General features: G+C 44.2%; 2 long non-coding RNA genes across 2 annotated transcripts; one reads left to right on the top strand and one right to left on the bottom strand.

The window, feature by feature from the left end:
- Positions 1-228: 228 nt before the first annotated feature.
- Positions 229-21,280, bottom strand: LOC120729455. The gene is made up of 4 exons (XR_005694942.1): positions 21,137-21,280; positions 7,195-7,198; positions 4,255-4,257; positions 229-241 (listed from the first exon to the last, which is right to left on the bottom strand). It is a non-coding gene; the product is annotated as an uncharacterized LOC120729455 (long non-coding RNA).
- Positions 10,961-17,831, top strand: LOC120729452. The gene is made up of 2 exons (XR_005694941.1): positions 10,961-11,033; positions 17,716-17,831. It is a non-coding gene; the product is annotated as an uncharacterized LOC120729452 (long non-coding RNA).
- Positions 21,281-21,333: the final 53 nt, after the last annotated feature.

Here is a 21,333-nt window from a genome sequence, read left to right as displayed (position 1 = left end):
ATGCTTAAGGACAACAGATGGAAATTAGCCCTTGGCTATAATCTGGTATGTTTACATTCATGTAATTTTTTTTTTTTTTACATTTATGTTCATTAACATGCACTGTCCTAAATAAATAAATAAATAAAATGTCGAAATGCTGTCACTTGCTGTATGTCTCTGTTCTGGGACTTGCACAAACAGCATAAAAGGAAGTAACATTCCATGTTCAGTCAATCACACATTTTCTTTAACCTGAGTGCTTCCTAACTACATTCTTACACATTCAGACTCTTGATATGCAGACTGGAGGAGCCAGGGATCAAACCACTAACCTTCCGATCAGTAGGTGACCTACTCTACCTCCTGAGCTACAGCCACCCACTGGCTGAGCATGAGTATACCTTCACTAGGTTGCGGATAAAGTGCACACTCACAAACCTGTCTAAGCTGCATTTGAAACGTTGGCTACCATTGCAGTATAGCATGGCAACATAGCATTTGGGCCTTCTAACTCAAATAGGAAAATAGGAACATAAATAGTGCCATCATTGCCAGACCTGACACACATCTGGTTGACATGCTCCCTGCCATGACACCAGTCAGTCAGAAGTGCCAGCTTGATGCTGGATCCAGGGAAGACCTGTTTTCTATGAGCCTGGGCCACATACACCAAACCACAATCAAACCAGATATGGCATGCCATCACATAGACAGTGCCATCTATGCCAGGCCTGGCCCATATCTCGATGACATACGTCTGCCAGAAGTCAGACAGCAGTGCCGGCTTAATACCAGATCCGGGCCAGACTTCCTTGCTATGTGGGATGCAGAGTACAGGCAGAATGTACAAACAGCATGCTTTAATCTAATCCAATTTATCTTGTTAGATAGGTCAATAGTGGAGGAAGATGTTTTTGTCTGTATGTGTATTGGGGGGAAGGTAATCGTCTCTGCTTGCCTTTCTGTAAACGTCACCGCATGCCACTGGGATATATGCAAGGGAAGCTGAGGAACCAGGGCAGCCATTAAAGTCAATGATGTGCTGGGATGTGACCTGAGCTTGACTCCGTGGCCTGCTCAGACTGAGGTTATGTTTGATCTTTGCTGCTTAAACCTAAATAAACAGCAGTTGAAATTGAAATAGTTTAAAGATTTCAGCCCTACATGGCATTCGGTCATTTTCATGGGAGACGTTTTGGTTACTTAGCACTGGTATTGTTGGTTGTTAATGGTATATACAATTGTTAGCTGGCAGAAAGATGTTCAGAAATAGAACCCAGCAGATCAAGTGTACCTGGTGTTTTAAAATGTATTGTGAATGGTTAATTATCAAACTTCAGTATGTTGTGGGAGTGAAAAAATGTTTTGTTTTGGTTTTTTTTTAATCTAGCAAAACTGTCTTAATTTTACCTAATGGTTTTTGTGTCTTTGAACACGACACATGGATAACACATCATGCTGGTTTGTAAAAGAAAAAAGAAAAAAGACCTTTAAAGTGCTCTGAATCTTTCAAAAGAGCTTCAGTCCATACAAAATGCCCACCAATGATCAGTTGCTTATTCACAATTTAGTGCAGAAATATCCCACTACTGCTTACAGCCTCTGTTGAATCAAAATGGTAAAGCACAAAGCTTCTAAAAATGGTAGCAAATTATACTGCTGTGGCCTTTGGGGTATAAAGGGTTAACAGTTTATGGCCATGCTGAGGATGAATTATGGGGATTAACACCAAAAGCACAAGGTCAGCATCACCTAGAACATGGCCGTTATTTCAGTGGGGAGAAAGATAGATCGTCTTGTCCTGTGTAGCTGTGAAACATATGCCGATGATGGTCACACAAGGAAAGGAAAAAAGAAGAACGTGCATGAATGCCAAAAATAATATTAGGATGGTTAGTGGGTACGATATATTAGGGACAGAGTCAACATTTGGTCATCAAAATTGACGTTAGAAGCAGAAAAATGAGCAAGCGTAAGGATTTGAGAGGTACTCTTACCCAGTGGTCTGTGATGGCTAGATGACTGGGCAAGAGCATCTCCAAAACTGCAGCTCTTGTGAGGTGTTCCCAGTCTGCAGTTGTCAGTATCTATCAACAGTAGTCCAAGGAAGGAACAGTGATGAACAAGCGACAAGGACATTGGCAGCCAAGGCTCACTGATGCATCTGAGGAGTGAAGGCTGGCACATGTAGTCTGATCCAACAGCTGAGCTACTATAGCTCAAACTGTGGAAAAGGTTAAAGCTAGTTCTGCTAGAAGGGTGCCAGAATACACAGAGTATTACAGTTTGTTGCATAACTGCAGACCAGTAAGGGTGTTCATGCTGACTCCTGTCCACCACTAAAAGCGAGCACAACAACAATGAACACAACGGAACAATGGAAAAAGGTGGATTTGTCTGATGAATCACATTTACTTAACTGGGGAACAGCTGGCATCACGATGCAATATGGGAAAAAGGCAAGCTTACAGAGGCAGTGTGATGCTTTAGACCGTGTTGTGCTGGAAAATCTTGGGTCTTGCCATACATGTAGGTGTTACACTGACACGTACCACCTACCTAAGCACTGGTGGAGACCATGTACACCCTTTCATTGAAACAGTTTCCCTGATGGCTGTAGTGTCTTTCAGCACGATTATGCACTCTGCCACAAAGCAAAAATGGTTCAGGAATGGTTCGAGGAGCATAACAATGAGTTTGAGATGTTCATTTGGCTAAATTCCCCAGATCTCAATCCAATCGAACATCTGAGGGATGTGATGGACAAACAAGTCTGTAAGTACAGGACTGGAAAGGATCTGTTGCTAACATCTTAGTCAGATATGACAGCAAACCTGCAAGGGGTCTAGCAGAGTCCATGCCTCAAAAAAGGGGGACCAACACAATATTAGCAGGTCAGAATGTTATGCCTGATTGGCTGTGACTAGTGTGTCACAGCACACACTGTAAAACACATCTCTTACAAAGGTTTGAGAAACTGGCTTCTGTTTTTGTCTTGGCTAACTGCATTCATCATGTGAATCTGCACGTCATTTGTTCAGTGCTTTGCTGGGAAGAGCAAGAGATGTTGACTTTATTGGCTGTATGGAAACACGTGTATGATCAAAAGGATATCTTCTTTTAGATTTTTAAACCTTATTTGGGGGCAAAGTTAACAGATTTTAAGGATTTTATGTTGTGCTGAAAATAACGTTATTGCACTCACCAAAGCTGATTTAAAGAGTAGCTTCAAAACATCCTCTTAAATAACTGCCTGGTGGTGTTACAAAGATGGCTAGCGAGTGAAGAGGCTTCCTTCTAGAGAGATTTTATCCATTTCCAGAGAGGTGGGAGAATCTGTATTTGGAGCTGGACATATTAGGTAGGACCAACAGCAACAAACTCTCCCTTTTTGCAATAAAACCATTTACTCCAGGATGTCTTACAAGATAAGCCTAGCTTTCAATCCAAAAGTCATGATTGATCCTAAATAAAAAATAGCTGCTGCTGAAGAAATGACTGAAATGGGAAAAAAAGTGACTTGTCTTTAAAACAAACACACATTAACTCAAGATCTGATGCTGTTTTCTAACGCTGTGTGTAGATTAGTGACACTCCTCTTCTTTTGGTTTCTGTGATCTTTCTCCTCAGGATTTAAGCACTCATGGCAGACTAACAAATATGTTCTTTCTTGGCTGTGCTCAAATCCGTTTCCTCTTTCTTGTCACCCAGAGCTGTTAAAATACTCAGCTGATATCTCTCTTCATTAGCTGTTTTAACGTGTCATTTTTTTCCTACCTGATTCCTTTACTCCAAACAGACCTGCTGCTGGAGCACACACATACAGTCTGCCAGCAGGAATTCATTGCGAAAACTGTCCAAACAACTGAATTATCTGGGGTGTATTTTGACAGAGGTTCATTGTGAATTTAATTAACTTCCTCAGCATCGGAGAACAAGTGCTGAGGCCCTGTACTTTTCGTGTCATATCGTGTTGGTGCCCACACAGAGTTCGATTACCGAGAGAAAAAATGACAGCAATTATACCTAATCGCTACAGAGAGAGAGCGCGAGCGAGAGACAGAGGATGAAAGTGCAAGCGGAGGGTGTGTGTTCATGCACAGCACAGTCTGCTGAACATATTACCCTCCTTGTGACTATTACACAGTCATGTTGAACTCAATTAAAAATCGACCAGAATGCACACGTATCTGCCGATCTCATATTTCCAACCAACAAATGGATTTCAGTTTGCTCAGCTGGTATCCATGGAGACCAAAGATGGATGGATACCATCTTGAGGAGTGGCTAACATGTGGCTAATACTGCCTCTGAGAGACTCATGACTGCAAAACACACGTGTACAACAAAACATAAAAGCATAAACTCACTGATTTGAATTTTACACTCAGTCTCACAGTTACTTGTGATTACCCAACATCAACACGTATAAATAAATATTATAGAAACAATTAAAAAAAACAAAAACAAAAAAAACAATCCACAATGGATTTTAAACTGTAAAGCTAATTCAAAATGAACAGCTGCAGTGACCTTCACATATCCATAACTCAGAATTTGAAAAGTCGCTTTGCAACCCACTGCCACCCCAGCGCCTAGGTCTTGTGCCATTGTAAATGCTTTTGAATGTTTTTAAGCATTTATTGTCCCTTGAACTAATTTTTCTCTCTAAATTCGTAAATACCCACAGTGGTAATCCTTGTAGTGAGACTGAATCCAAACAGTTAACCTTCAGTGATTAAAACCAAAACAACAAGCTAATTGATGCTAAATTGCTCAGCACAGCTCAGGATGGCTTACTACAGAAAATCATATACTCACATTACAGATAGAAACTTAAGGGTTAACAAACTGAGTCATATAGTTCCAAAGAACCGACAGGTGTGAAAAGTTATGCTGTCGACACAGATCCCCTGTGATTACTTCGGTGTCTGTCAGCGTAGTGACTCACAGGGCTGCTTTATTACTTCTACGCTGTATCCTGTTATGTTGACACTTCACTATAAGCCCAGCAGTTACATAAGAGCTTCCAAGCACTGGCCTCGACACTTGGATTCATCAAAAGAAACTATTTTTTCATCAATATCAGCGAGAATGCTGTTTGGAAAAGGGTTAACTTTGTTAAATGTCAATTCCAACAAAAAGTTGCTATCAATGCTGAGATTCTCCCTTGTGCATAGGTGTGTTTGTGCGTCACACGATTAAAACTTTGGCTTTGTTTGCATTTAATGAGGCCGTAAAACTGCAAACATCTTCTGTGACTGCAGACAGTGGAAAGTAGGACGTTGCTGAGGGTGGAGAAATGTGGAATTCAGATGGGGTTATGGTTACAAGTCAGAAAGAGAAGTTTGAGTAGCGCATAAAATGTTCTGGAATTGAAACTGGAGGATGTGGAGGGTCAAAGCAATACGTTATCAGAGGTCTTTGTGAGTAAACTCCCCAAAGACATGGTGGTGAAGATAAAGTCGACTTGCTCTCAGATAGTGGAAATTGTCTGGCTGTAGCACTTGTCACGTCTGTATTGTGCTGTGTGGGTTTTGGGAGCAGTGCCTTGGGATTTTTGCTTTGTCTTTTAAAACTGGAAAGGCATCCCTGTTCAGAAGCCATTAAAACTTCACACTCCTCAGCTCACAATCATACAAAATATCCAAAATAACAATAAAAAGGTAAAGATAGCACAGCAGCATCAGCAAACTCCTGTTAGTTTATTTTCCTTACATAAATCTTATTCATTCAGATGATTTTCACTTCACATTTTTCCATGGTTCCTCAAAGTCCCCCTGCAGTGGCTTTATGTCCCACCAGGTGCAATGGACGCATTACAGAGCGCAGTCACGACGGCAATCCATTTATGACCTGTACACTTTGCATTAAACTGATTCTTCAACCCAACTCCATCCTTTGAGATCCAAATTGAAACTTATAGACTTCAAAAGTGGCTTAAAGGATCAGTTGATCCACGAAGAAAAATATTAACCTCACCTACAGCTGGAGGTTTCTTGCTCCGCTGATAGCACCACTTCTGAGACTTCTGCAGCCACACCAGCATTATGAAAGAAAATGGAACTTTCTTTGTGGTGCTCGGCATGTCAAATGAAATTTGAAACAAAGCAAGAGTTGACAGTTTTTCCTGTTAAAAGTCACTTGAAACAGGCACAAACAGCTGCATGTAATTTGATTTGATGCTTCTTTTCCACCTCAGGCACATGTAAAATCGTTTTGCTTGATACTTTTAATTTTCAAAGTAGTAGACACACTTATAGTCACCATATGGCAGACATTTGAATATGGCAGCATACTTGTATGCTTGTGTTTTTTTCTTGGGTCTTCCCATGATGTAGTTCACTTCAGTTCAATTCAATTATATTTATACAGCACCAAATCAAGGCCTCAAAGCTGGACCCAACATTAACGCACTATTTCCTCTTCACTCACTTTTTCTCCCACTCTCTATGTGTTTATACACTGCTTTGCATTTGATTATTAGTTAATATTCATGTCTGGCTCTCTTCCTCCCCTCACCCCTCCCCGAGCCTGGGTCTGGTGGAGGTTTCTTCCTGTTAAAAGGGAGTTTTTCTTTCCTAATGTTTCCAAGTGCTTATAGGGGATCGTCACACTGCTGGGATTTTCATTCTATTATTGTAGGTTCTTTATCTTACAATATAAAGTGCCTTGAGGTGACTTGGCGCTAAATAAATAAAACTGAACTGCTACATTTTGAGTTCAGATTTACAATCCTTTAGGATTTCAGCCAGCAGCTGTCAGCTTGTGTTCACTCAAGCACCTTCCCTGAACTGTGGCATTGTGTGTAAGCCTGAGCAAACATACTGTTTCACCTGATAACACATTTCAATATTGATGTTTTTTTTCTCCAACAGTGATGTAAGGATTTTGGAAGGCTTAGTCAATGTCCTCCTCCTCACTAGGCTGTGCATTAGTAAAAAGCTTCCCTGTGAGCTTCTGGAGAGTACAAACAAATACATTTTGACATTTAATTTTGAAATAGAAGAGAGAAGAACAGATTGTCCAAGCAGCCCTACCCTCACTGGTGGTGAGCATTACTGAAAGATTGTAATGAAAGAAATAACTGAGTCAGTAATAGGGTTGTATCTTTTGCTCAACTGTGTTTACAAGTGAGTGTAGATGTTGAAAAGATGATGCAGGCAAAGAAAAGATTAACGTGTTTTTGCAGCAATAGGCGTGGTCGTACACGACTCTTGAGCAGTGACAAAAACAGAAAATGCTCAAATGGGTTAGAAAGCATGACCTGTTGGTGACTGCAGGGCTCGTTGCTCTTCCTTTGACATTATTTTTCTTTTCTTTCTACTTTTAATTAATCTGCGCTGTGGACGCAGGAAGCTGTGAGTTAACACTTATCATTTTATGACATCTTCCCCTCATTGCTGGAGCTGCTTTGTCCCTCGCTCTATAAATAACCCGAGTGGATGAGTCATTCACTTCATTTCATTCACAGCATACTCTATGTTGAATACAAAAGAAAATTTACAAACTGTAAAATAGCCATTAAAAACTAGTGAAACACCATTTGCTCTGACTGCCACTTCAGGTCGAATGTTGCCATCATTCAGGTTATTTGTGTTCGCCTCCACAGCTCCACAGAGAATAACACCACAGAGGCAAATCAATTATTTGTCCAGACAGATGGAGGCAGCCATTTGAGGAATCTGATGGAGACTCTTTAGAGACTTCAGTTGATACGGTCTTTTGATAACAAGTAATGATGGGACTACAGTTAATTATAAATTCAGAATTAAATATCTTAATACATGGTTGAAAAACCTAAATGAAGGGAGATAAAGGCCCTGGGTAATCTTTATGCTTTATTCCTTGTTTTCTCTCTGTGATAGTACAGCAAACTGCCTGTGTGCATTCTAATCATGTTTGTGAACCAAAACAACTTCCCAGTAATGCAGAGTCACTCTGCAGGATTTGAGGTAACTTGCAGAGACCTTGCATTACAGACAAGATATGCAAAATATTTAATTGGAACTTGATCCATTATAAATGTATGCACTATCCAAGCACTTTATTAGAAATACTAGTACATTTGTACATATATTCATGCAATTTCCCTCAAAGATAATTGGAGGGATATAGATTAAGGTCAGAAGCTTCAATTACTGCTTACATCAGACAGAGGTAAAAGGTTGATCTCACTAACTGTGATAAGTGTAGTTTGACTGTTGCAGACAAACTGATTTTTAATCATTTCTTTTTTTAAAACATAGGTTTCCATAAATGGTAAACAGTACAATTCAATGTGTAGTTAAAAGTCCTTAAAAAATGAATACAAAAATTTCCATGATTTTAAAATGGTACATTTTGCCTTTTTTTTTTTTTCATGGGATTTACAGCATGGTAAGACAGCTGGTCATAAAACAAAAGCACTGCAAACTGTTTTTGGGAACAATGAGAAATGACTTCATTGAACTTCAGCGGCCTCTACACAGAGGAACCAGGACCTTAATCCCAAGGAAGCACACTGGGTCTGTGAGGTATTATGGAAGTTAAATGAAATAATAGAGCAGAATCTCAAGAATATTTTGAACATCTTAAAGAACAAAAAAAAAAAAAAAACAGGAAATGAAGCCAAAATTCACTGCAATACTGACAATGGACAAAAAAGGAAGAACGATAATAATACGGAGACAACAATGCTTAGGTTTGCGTTCCAAACCATTCAGCTCCTTTGTTGTCTTTTCTTATTCAGAATGGAAGAGCAGGCTGATGTACAGGGAGTGCAGAATTATTAGGCAAATGAGTATTTTGTCCACATCATCCTCTTCATGCATGTTGTCTTACTCCAAGCTGTATAGGCTCGAAAGCCTACTACCAATTAAGCATATTAGGTGATGTGCATCTCTGTAATGAGAAGGGGTGTGGTCTAATGACATCAACACCCTATATCAGGTGTGCATAATTATTAGGCAACGTCCTTTCCTTTGGCAAAATGGGTCAAAAGAAGGACTTGACAGGCTCAGAAAAGTCAAAAATAGTGAGATATCTTGCAGAGGGATGCAGCAGTCTCAAAATTGCAAAGCTTCTGAAGCGTGATCATCGAACAATCAAGCGTTTCATTCAAAATAGTCAACAGAGTCGCAAGAAGCGTGTGGAAAAACCAAGGTGCAAAATAACTGCCCATGAACTGAGAAAAGTCAAGCGTGCAGCTGCCAAGATGCCACTTGCCACCAGTTTGGCCATATTTCAGAGCTGCAACATCACTGGAGTGCCCAAAAGCACAAGGTGTGCAATACTCAGAGACATGGCCAAGGTAAGAAAGGCTGAAAGACGACCACCACTGAACAAGACACATAAGCTGAAACGTCAAGACTGGGCCAAGAAATATCTCAAGACTGGTTTTTCTAAGGTTTTATGGACTGATGAAATGAGAGTGAGTCTTGATGGGCCAGATGTATGGGCCCGTGGCTGGATTGGTAAAGGGCAGAGAGCTCCAGCCCGACTCAGACGCCAGCAAGGTTGAGGTGGAGTACTGGTTTGGGCTGGTATCATCAAAGATGAGCTTGTGGGGCCTTTTCGGGTTGAGGATGGAGTCAAGCTCAACTCCCAGTCCTACTGCCAGTTTCTGGAAGACACCTTCTTCAAGCAGTGGTACAGGAAGAAGTCTGCATCCTTCAAGAAAAACATGATTTTCATGCAGGACAATGCTCCATCACACGCGTCCAAGTACTCCACAGCGTGGCTGGCAAGAAAGGGTATAAAAGAAGAAAAACTAATGACTTGGCCACCTTGTTCACCTGAGCTGAACCCCATTGAGAACCTGTGGTCCATCATCAAATGTGAGATTTACAAGGAGGGAAAACGGTACACCTCTCTGAACAGTGTCTGGGAGGCTGTGGTTGCTGCTGCACGCAATGTTGATGGTGAACAGATCAAAACACTGACAGAATCCATGGATGGCAGGCTTTTGAGTGTCCTTGCAAAGAAAGGTGGCTATATTGGTCGCTGATTTGTTTTTGTTTTGTTTTTGAATGTCAGAAATGTATATTTGTGAATGTGGAGATGTTATATTGGTGTCACTGGTAAAAATAAATAATTGAAATGGGTATATATTTGTTTTTTGTTATGTTGCCTAATAATTATGCACAGTAATAGTCACCTGCACACACAGATATCCCCCTAAAATAGCTAAAACTAAAAACAAACTAAAAACTACTTCCAAAAACATTCAGCTTTGATATTAATGAGTTTTTTGGGTTCATTGAGAACATGGTTGTTGTTCAATAATAAAATTATTCCTCAAAAATACAACTTGCCTAATAATTCTGCACTCCCTGTATTTCTTAATCTTCTTAAGGTTTAGTATGCATAGCTGGCTTGTACTCTTAAACGGACTAATCTTCCTTGGCATTTCTCATTCTGTGTCCAGTGCTTATCACCCAGAGTCGCAGGGTGCACTTGAGTGTTGGCACCAAACACTTAAGGCTATGCTGAAAAAGTACTGCCATGACACGGGCAGAAGTTGGGATGAGGGTGTCCCCTTTGTGCTGTTTGCGATACGCGATGCTAAGCAGGAGTCTGTGGGGTTCCGCCCAGTTACCCTTGTATTTGGCCACGATGTGCGGGGCCCACTAAAGGTGTTGAAAGAAGGGGTGTTCCAAAAACTAACGTGGCAGATTTTGTGAAGACGTGCAGGGATCGAAGGCAACATGCCACCGCATTAGCAAAAGAGGCCCTATGTACATCCCAGGCAAGCATGAAGAAGTGGTATGACAGAAAGGCTGTGTGTGTGTGGACTATCTCAATGGCTTAATGGAGTGACATCTATACTATCTATGGAGAAAATAACTTATATATTAAGAAATAAAATGGACAAGTTCAGGAATTTGAATGAAAACAATAGAATTAGAATGAAAACAAAAGAATTAGAATGACAAGAACAGAATTTGAATGAAAACAACAGAAATAGAATGAAAACAACATAATTTGAATGAAAACAACAGAATTAGAATGACAAGAACAGAATTTGAATGAAAACACAGGAATTTGAATGAAAACAACAGAATTAGAATGTAAAGAACTGAATTAGAATGTAAAGAACTGAATTAGAATGGAAAGAACTGAATTAGAATGGAAAGAACTGAATTAGAATGAAGAGAACAAAATTTTAATGAAAAAACAGTATCAGAATGACGAGAAAAGAATTTGAATGAGAACAACAGAATTAGTTTGACAAGAATGGAATTTGAAAGAAATCACCGGAAGTTGAAAGAAAACAACAAAATTTGAATGAAAACAACAGAATTAGAGAGAAAATAACAGAATTAGAATGAAAACAACAGAAATAGAATGAAAAAACAGAATTAGGATGACAAGAACAGAAATAGAATGAAAACAAAGAATTTGAATGAAAAAAAAACTGGATTAGAAGGAAAACAACGGATTTCGAACAAAAAGATCTGAATTAGAATGAAAAGAACTGAATTAGAATGACAAGAATGGAATTTGAATGAAAACAACAGAATTAGAATGAAAACAACAGAATTAGAATGTAAAGAACTGAATTAGAATGAAAAGAACTGAATTAGAAGGAAAACAACAAAATTTGAAAGAAAACAACAGAATTCGAATGACAAGAATGGAATTTGAATGAAAACAACAGAATTAGAGTGGAGACATGGCAGGGGAGGACGCTGGACAGACCCGGTGCACCTAAACACGTAGTGAGGGTGTGCTGGGAACATCTAGCAGAGGCCCCAGTCCGCGAGATCTTCAACGCACACCTCCGGCAGAGCTTCAACAGCATCCCGTGTCAGGGTTCCTGGGTCGTTGACCCAGTGATTTCAGTTTGCTCATGTTCAGTTTAGTTCGCCACATTAATGTTCTCACTTCCTGTTTTTTCCCCGTGTCAACTTGTCTCTCATGTCATTAGTCAGATTATGTTCAGCCCTGTACTCACCTGTTTCCAATCATTGTCATCATTCAACCTGTGTATTTAAGTTCCTCGGTTTCACCAGTTCTTTGTCGTGTCATTGATGTTGATGTTCGTGTGATGTTGTCCTTCCCGTGTGTTCCCTCAGTTCCGTCAGCCATTCAGTTGTCCAGCCAGTCAGTGTGCGTTCACCCTCTGTTCATCCACTCCTTATAATAAACCCTCACCAGCCTTCACCTACCTGCAAGTCCTGCGTTTGGGTTCCTTCTTCCTCGTCTCCACACAACGCCTGACAGAATGACACGACCCATGCCACGAAGACACGATTGGAACCCAGCAAACTCGGACCTCTACGAGCGGCAGGAGGCAGCGCTTTCCCCGTTGGGCAGAGGAGCTCAGGGGAAAACAGCGGCTCTTCACGGAGAGAGAGCACGTCTTCGAGGGGACTCGCCTGGCTCTGGGCGGGCCTCGGAGACGCCGCGTTCCCCCACCTGCTGCCTCACCTGCACCGGAGCATTTGCCGCGGAGAGTGGACGTTTCACGCCGCGCTTCGGCCGCTCCCTCTCTCCCTAACCCTAACCTCCCTAGAGGCTTGGAAGAGCTAACCGGTCCACCTGCTACTTCACCCCTTCATCCATCTCCTGATCCAGCTTTTCACACCCTCGCACTATCACTGGTTAGGCTAGCTGAGGTGTCCCCTGCTCAGGCACCAGCTTTATTAGCCCAGGCTGCAGTTTTGTCCCCTTCACTAGCTCAGTCTTTAGCTCAGCCATTAGCCTCACCGACCTCTGTTTATCCATTAGTCTCCTCAGTCCAGTCAGTTCACACGCCTGCTGTTCAGCTTCCAGTCCCGTCAGTTCACACGCCTGCTGTTCTGCTTCCAGCCCCGTCAGTTCACTCACCTGCTCTCCAGTCTGCTCCTGTCCAGTCACCTGTAGCTCAGTCTGCTCCTGTCCAGTCACCTGTAGCTCAGTCCCCTGTCCAGTCAGTCCAGTCTGCTCCTGTCCAGTCAGTCCAGTCTGCTCCTGTCCAGTCACTTGTAGCTCAGTCTGCTCCCCTCCAGTCCCCTGTAGTTCAGTCTCCTCCTGCCCTCCAGTCAGTCCAGTCTCCTGCCCTCCAGTCAGTCCAGTCGCCTCCCGTCCGGCCGTCTGTAGTTCAGTCTCCTCCTGTCCTCCAGTCTACTCTAGTTCAGTCTCCTGTCCTCCGATCCCCTCCAGTTCAGTCTTCTGTCCTCCAGGCCCCTGTCCAGTCTGCCCCTGTCCAGTCAGTCCAGTCTGCCCCTGTCCAGTCAGTCCAGTCAGCTCCTGTCCAGTCTGTAGTCCAGTCGCCTCCTGTCCAGTCTGTAGTCCAGTCGCCTCCTTATCTCCCAGTCGCCCGTCCACCATCCTGTTCAGTTCCCGGACCTGCAGCCACAGCACCCAAAGCCAGCTGTGAGCTCTCCTGCTCCTCAGCCAGGGGTTTCCGCACCCGCTGCCCCGGCCGCTCCTCAGCCAGGGGTTTCCGCACCTGCTGGCCCGGCCACTCCTCAGCCAGGGGTTTCTGTACCCGCTGGCCCGGCCACTCCTCAGCCAGGGGTTTCCGTACCCGCTGGCCCGGCCACTCCTCAGCCAGGGGTTTCCGCACCCGCTGGCCCGGCCTGTCTCCAGCCAGGGGTTTCCGCACCCGCTGGCCCGGCCTGTCTCCAGCCAGGGGTTTCCGCACCCGCTGGCCCGTCCTGTCTCCAGCCAGGGGTTTCCGTGCCCGCTGGCCCTACAGCTGTTGCTTCGCCTGGTCCGGCCTCAGACTCAGTTTCGGCTTCTGCTTCGCCTGGTCCGGCCTCAGACTCAGCTTCGGCTTCTGCTTCGCCTGGTCCTACAGCTGCTCCTCAGTCTCCGCCATCTCCTGCGCCACCTCCTGCAGCTGCTCCTCGTCGCCGGCATGGTCAACCACCTGACCGGCTCAGCGGCCGCCGCCGTCTTCATCGCGGCCGCCCACCGGACCGGCTCAGCGGCCGCCGCCATCTTCCTCGCGGCCGCCCACCTGATCGACTTCAGCGTCACTGCCGGCCACTTGGCCGCCCGCCTGAACTGTTTGGGCTCAGCCGCTGGCCGCGTGGCCGCCTGCCTGAACTGTTTGGGCTCAGCTGCTGGCCGCGTGGTCGCCCACCTGAACTGTCTCTGTTTGAACTCCGTCCCTCCGTCCTGGGCCCCCTCCGCCCGCCCTGGTCTGGTTTTCCTTTCTTTCGGCCATCAGGTGCTGGCCTTTGAAGGGGGGGGTACTGTCAGGGTTCCTGGGTCGTTGACCCAGTGATTTCAGTTTGTTCATGTTCAGTTTAGTTTGCCACATTAATGTTCTCACTTCCTGTTTTTTCCCCATGTCAGCTTGTCTCTCGTGTCATTAGTCAGATTATGTTCAGCCCTGTACTCACCTGTTTCCAATCATTGTCATCATTCAACCTGTGTATTTAAGTTCCTCGGTTTCACCAGTTCTTTGTCGTGTCATTGATGTTGATGTTCGTGTGATGTTGTCCTTCCCGTGTGTTCCCTCAGTTCCGTCAGCCATTCAGTTGTCCAGCCAGTCAGTGTGCGTTCACCCTCTGTTCATCCACTCCTTATAATAAACCCTCACCAGCCTTTACCTACCAGCGAGTCCTGCGTTTGGGTTCCTTCTTCCTCTTCTCCACACAACGCCTGATATTCCGAGGGAGACTGGGGACATTGAGTCCGAATGGAGCATGTTCAGCGTCTCCATTGCCGAAGCTGCTGCATTGAGCTGCGGCCGCAAGGTGGTTGGTGCCTGCCGTGGTGGTAATCCCCGAACCAAATGGTGGACACCAGAGGTGAAGGGAGCCACTAGGCTAAAGAAGGAGTCCTATCGGGCTTGGTTAGCCTGTGGGACTCCGGAGGCAGCCGACAGGTATCGACAGGCCAAGCAGAATGCGGCTCGGGCAGTGGCTGAAGCAAAAACTCGGGTGTGGGATGAGTTCAGAGAGGCCATGTAAAAAGACTTTTTGACACGGTCGAATGCCTTCTCCAAGTCCACAAAACCCATGTAGACTGGTTGGGCAAACTCCCATGCACTCTCAAGTATCCTTGAGAGGATAAAGAGCTGGTCCAGTGTTCCGCGACCAGGACGAAAACCGCATTGTTCCTCCTGTATCCGAGGTTCGACTAGCGGATGAACTCTCCTTTCCAGCACCCTGGCATAGACTTTCCCAGGGAGGCTGAGGAGTGTGATCCCCCTGTAGTCTGAACACACCCTCCGGTCTCCCTTCTTAAAGATGGGGACCACCACCCCAGTCTGCCAGTCCAGGGTTACTGCCCCTGATCTCCACGCAACATTGTAGAGGCGTGTCAACCAGGACAGCCCTACAACGTCCAGAGCCTTCAGGAACTTGGGGCAGACCTCATCAACACCAGGGGATCTGCCACCAGGGAGTTGTTTAACTGCCTCAGTGACCTTGCCCCTGGAAATTGGCGGGTCATTCCCCTCATCCCCAGACTCTTCCTCCTCCTCGGAAGACATGTCAGTGGGATTAAGGAGGTCCTCGAAGTATTCCTTCCACCGCCTGACAATTTTCTCAGTCGACGTCAGCAGCGCTCCGCCAGCACTATACACAGTGCAGGTAGAGCACCGCTTTCCCCTCCTGAGACGGCTGACGGTTTGCCAGAATCTCTTGCAATGGACAACCTTTGCAAGAGCTTGGTTCGCATTGCCGGCAATAAGTCGGACTTGTTCCCGGTGGGTGATGGGCTCCGCCAGGGCTGCCCTTTGTCACCGGTTCTGTTCATAATTTTTATGGACAGGATTTCTAGGCGCAGCCAAGTGGCGGAGTGGGCTTTCACTTTGGTGGCCTCAGAATCTCATCTCTGCTTTTTGCAGATGATGTGGTTCTGTTGGCTTCATCGGGTCTCCAGCTCGCACCGGAACGGTTCGCAGCCGAGTGTGAAGCAGCGAGAATGTGGATCAGCACCTCCAAATCTGAGGCCATGGTTCTCAGCCGGAAAAGGGTGGAGTGCCCACTTCGGGTCAAGGATGAGTTCCTGCCCCAAGTGGAGGAGTTCAAGTATCTCGGCTCAGAGTAGAGCCGCTGCTGCTCCACATCGAAAGGAGCCAGCTGAGGTCGTTCGGGCATCTGACAAAGATGCCTCCTGGGTGAGGTGTTCCGGGCATGTCCCACCGGAGGAGGCCCCGGGGCAGACCCAGGACACGCTGGAGAGATTATATCTCTCGGCTGGCCTGGGAACGCCTTGGTGTTCCCCCGGATAAGCTGGAGGAGGTGGCTGGGGAGAGGGAGGTCTGGGCCTCTCTGCTTAGGCTGCCGCCCCCGCGACCCGGCCTCGGATAAAGTGGATGGATGGATAGAATGAAAACAACAGAATCAGAATGAAAAGAACTGAATTAGAATGACAAGAACTGAATTAGAATTAAAAGAACAGAATTAGAATGAAAAGAACAAAATTTGAATGAAAAAACAGAATTAGAATGACAAGAATGGAATTTGAATGAAAACACAGGAATTTGAATGAAAACAATAGAATCAGAATGAAAGCAAAAGAATTAGAATGAAAAGAACTGAATTGGAATGAAAAGAACTGGATTAGAAGGAAAACAACAGATTTCGAACAAAAACAACAGAATTAGAATGAAAATCACGGAAATTTAAAGAGAACAGAATTTGAATAAAAAGAACTGGATTAGAAGGAAAACAACGGATTTCAAACAAAAACCAAGAGAATTAGAATGACAAGAACGGAATTTGAATGAAAACACAGGAATTTGAATGAAAACAATAGAAACAGAATGAAAACAAAAGAATTAGAATGAAAAGAACTGAATTAGAATGAAAAAACAGTATTAGAAAAAAAGAGTACAGAACTTGAATGAGAACAAAAGAATTAGAATGACAAGAATGGGATTTGAATAAAAGCACCGGAAGTTGAAAGAAATCAACAAAATTTGAATGAAAACAACGGAAGTGTAAAGAGAACAACAGAAATGGAAAGAAAACAACAGAATTAGAACAAAGAGAACATAATTTCAATGAAAAGAAGTGGATTAGAAGGAAAACAACAGATTTCGAACAAAAACAATAGAATTATAATGAAAACCATAGAAATTGAAAGAGAACAACAGAATTTGAATGAAAAGAACTGGATTAGAAGGAAAACAACGGATTTCGAATGAAAACAACAGAATTAGAATGACAAGAATGGAATTTGAATGAAAAGATCTGAATTAGAATTAAAAGAACAGAATTTGAACGAGAACAACAGAATTAGAATGACAAGAACGGAATTTGAATGAAAACAACAAAATTTGAATGAAAACAAAAAATTTGAATGAAAATACAGTTTTAGAAAAAAGAGAACAGAACTTGAATGAGAACAACAGAATTAGAATGACAAGAATGGAATTTGAATGAAAACACCGGAAGTTGAAAGAAAACAACCAAATTTGAATGAAAACAACCAAATTTGAATGAAAAGAACTGGATTAGAAGGAAAACAACGGATTTCAAACAAAAACAACAGAATTAGAATGACAAGAACGGAATTAGAATGAAAAGAACTGAATTAGAATGACAAGAACGGATTTCGAACAAAAATAACAGAATTCGAATGACAACAACGGAATTTGAATGAAAACAACAGAATTAGAGTGAAAACAACATAATTTGAATGAAAACAACAGAATTACAATGAAGAGAACAGAATTTGAATGAAAACAAAAGAAATAGAATGAAAACAACATAATTTGAAAGAAAACAACAGAATTAGAATGACAAGAACGGAATTTGAATTGAAACACCGGAATTTGAATGAAAACAAATGGACTAGAAGGAAAACAACGGATTTTGAACGAAAACTACAGAATTAGAATGACAAGAACAGAATTTTAATGAAAACAACAGAATTAGAATGAAAACAACAGAATTAGAATGAAAAGAACTGAATTTGAATGAAAAGAACAGAATTAGAATGACAAGAACACCATTTGAATGAAAAAAACAGTATTAGAATGAAGAGAACAGAATTTGAATAAAAACACTGGAAGTTGAAAGAAAACAAAAAAATTTGAATGAAAACGTGAATGAAACGTACGGTTACGTTGTAACCTTGGTTCTCTTAGTGAGAGACTATCTCTCCACACCGTTACATATTCCATATGTACGGGGTACGACCCCCGTTGGTCGTTGCCTTCTGGATATTTCTTTATGACACTCCGGCACGCCCGGCTACGCCCCACAGCTTACGTATAAAACAGCTGTGCAGACGTGACACCGGTGATCATTTGATCGGAACGCGTCTCCGAGTGGCCTCATGGTGGAGAGATAGTCTCTCACTAAGAGAACCAAGGTTACACCGTAACCGTACGTTCTCTAGCATATCGAGACTATCTCTCCACACCGTTACATATTCCATATGTACGGGGTAACTCTGTAAGACACCCCGCGAGGAGACAGTGCAACCGAACCGCCGAGAGTGAAAGACCAAAGAACTATGTACAAATACACATATGTACACACCACCCCGGTCAGGGCCAAGCCAGACGCGAAGGCCAAGCCGGGGGGTGGAGGCGCAGTCCGCAAGGTGCAAGACTGGCCTGAGCTGGTCCTGCGCAGGAACCGCAACAATCGGCCGCTCCTGGGCAGCCAGCAGGAGCTTGGCAGGCTGGGGCAAGGCTACTGCCGAGAGGCACCCAGCACCCGGTCCCCGAAGGACGGGCCAGAAGCCACATTCAAGCGGTAGAACCGCATGAAGGTGGAGGCCGAGGACCACATCGCCGCCTCACAGATAGTGGAGAGGGAGGCGCCTCTCCACAAAGCCCAGGAAGTGGCCACACTACGCGTAGAGTGGGCCCGAACGCCCAAGGGGAGAGGGACACCGGCCGAGGCATAAGCCTGGCGGATGGCGGATCCATGACCCAGCGGGACAAACGGGGCTTGGACAGGGGCCTGCCAAGCAACCCAGGATGGAACGAGACAAACAGTTGGTCCGTGGAACGAAACGGCTGAGTACGAGCAATGTACAGCGTCAGCGCGCAAACGGGCCACAGGGCCCAGAGACGCTGCGCCGCCTCCCGATCCAGACCGTCAGTGGGAGCTGACCACAGCTCAACCGACTGGGAGAGGTGAAAATCGGAGAGGAACTTCGGCCGGAAGGTGGGGTTAGGCCGAAGGACCACCCCTTGACTGTCCGGCAGCCATCTGCAACAGTCACGATGGACCGACAGGGCCTGCAGCTCGCCGATTCGTCTAGCAGATGTAATAGCGAGGAGAAAAGCGGTCTTGAGCGACAGCCACTTCAACCCTGCTTCTTGCAGAGGTTCAAAGGGAGGATGCACTCAAGGGCACCAAGGACCAGGTCCAGATCCCAGGGGGGGACCGTGGACCCCTCTCAGGAATTGGGAAATCAAGATGGCATTGGTGTCGCTAAGTGCTGAGCAACCGAGGCGAACAGCCTTAATGGCAGCCACTGGGCCACGCAACATGGCGGCGGCCCTGCCAGCCTCCAGCAGGAAGCTCAGGATGACGTCCACCGTCGCGCCATGGGGGTCCTGCCCGTGGGCCGCGCACCAGGCGGAGAGCAGTCCCCAGCGGTAGCGGTAAGCAGCCCTGGTGGAAGGCGCCCGAGACTCCTGCATGGTGTCAATGACCGAGGCCGGGAGGCCTAAGGCGCCGAGCCCCTCCCTCTCAGGGGCCAGGCAGTCAGCCGCAGCCCTGCCGGGAAAGGATGGAACAATGGAACAGAGCCCCCTCGGCCTGCGACAGGAGGTCCCTCCGAATTGGGAGCGGCCAGGGCACGCCGTCCAGGAGGGGTGTGTTATGGTTCAAAATATTGGGGATGGAGACAAGAGAAAAAACCACAATAACAACACTGGTCCGGCCTGGTTAAGTTAAACGATGATTTTAATGAACACACGCGTGGGAGATGGACACCGTATGCAGACAGCCTCAGATCTCAAAATGCTGGAGCATTGCTCAAACTCTTATAGCCTCTGGTTCTCCCACCTTATCATAAAAGCCTAAACATTCACATGCTTTTCTCTCACACGGCGCCTAAGCTACGACCTTGGCTCCCCGTTTATCTGCTCCTGCTGAGTTGGGGCAGAAAACTCCAGTATATTCTGTTCTCTTCTAATCAGACAAATAAGGCGATGACTTTCTGCAAACAGTATTTCTTATAACATCATAAAACAATATCATTCATCCACAATAAATCAGCAGTCTAATGTAATGTAAATCAGTTTAACGAATGCAATAGTTATCAGCTTCTTCTAATTCCGGAGAATAATGCAAACTAAAACTACATAATAATTCACAATCTTTAGTTAGGGGTATAACATGGCATAAAATAATATTATAATCTAACAGGTAGAATGGCCGAAAACCAGGGCATGTGAGGCCATAGAATGAGAATTTGAATGAAAACAAAGGAATTTGAATGAAAACCACAGAATTAGAATGAAAACAACAGTATTAGAATGTAAGGAACTGAATTAGAATGAAAAGAACTGAATTAGAAGGAAAACAACAGAATTTGAAAGAAAACCACAGAATTCGAATGAAAACAACAGAATTAGAATGAAAAGAACAGAATAAGAATGAAAAGAACAAAATTTGAATGAAAAAACAGTATTAGAATGAAGAGAACAGAATTTGAATGAGAACAACAGAATTAGAATGACAAGAATGGAATTTGAATGAAAACACCGGAAGTTGAGCTCTGCAAAACATCAGCCTCGATCTTCTTCAAACAATAAATGGGGTGTCATATATATAACATCAGGGTATCAGGAAATATAACGCCCCCTTGTGCATCCAAGCAGATAAAAACATATGCATGTTCCAGTAATTCTGTCTTAGGACATATTCTTTTTTTTCTCTTTTTTTTTTTTTTTGCCTGTCCCGTTTGGCTCTTTTGCCATCAGGCAAAGAAAGATGCCCAACGGATTTACTTTACCAAATTGACCATCCCAGCCTTGCCATAATGGTCCATTTGATTCACCTTTTATTGTTTATTTTATTTTCACTTAGGACATATTCTAAAAAAGAACAGTTCCTTCCTCTGTTCCTCCGCCACCCGCCAGATGCTTCCTGTTATTCCACTTTCTGCGCTTCAGAACAGAGCATGAGCATGCCGTTTACAAGCAAAACAAGTCTATATACAGTGCATGTGTGCAGGCAGCCCATGTGTCTGTGTTTTAACATACATGACCTCACTCAACAAACAAAGACATTTTAGAAGTATACTTCCTGACTCCGTTTGAGTCATCTGTTACCAGGCAAACTTCAATGCAGCAGGCTGCTGAATGCACACAGGCCTTTAATATGTGGTAAATTGTACTGTAAGCATGTAGGCAACCTTTCAATAGCTGTACTTTGCTCCATTGATCAGCCAGACGTCGCGCTGCCCGTAGCTTCAAACCATTACAGTTTTTTACAGACGCTAGGACAC

This window comes from Simochromis diagramma, unplaced genomic scaffold (assembly GCF_900408965.1).
Source record: "Simochromis diagramma unplaced genomic scaffold, fSimDia1.1 OVJJ01000348.1, whole genome shotgun sequence".
NCBI classification, from domain to species: domain Eukaryota; kingdom Metazoa; phylum Chordata; class Actinopteri; order Cichliformes; family Cichlidae; genus Simochromis; species Simochromis diagramma.
This window is presented reverse-complemented; position numbering and strand designations above follow the sequence as displayed.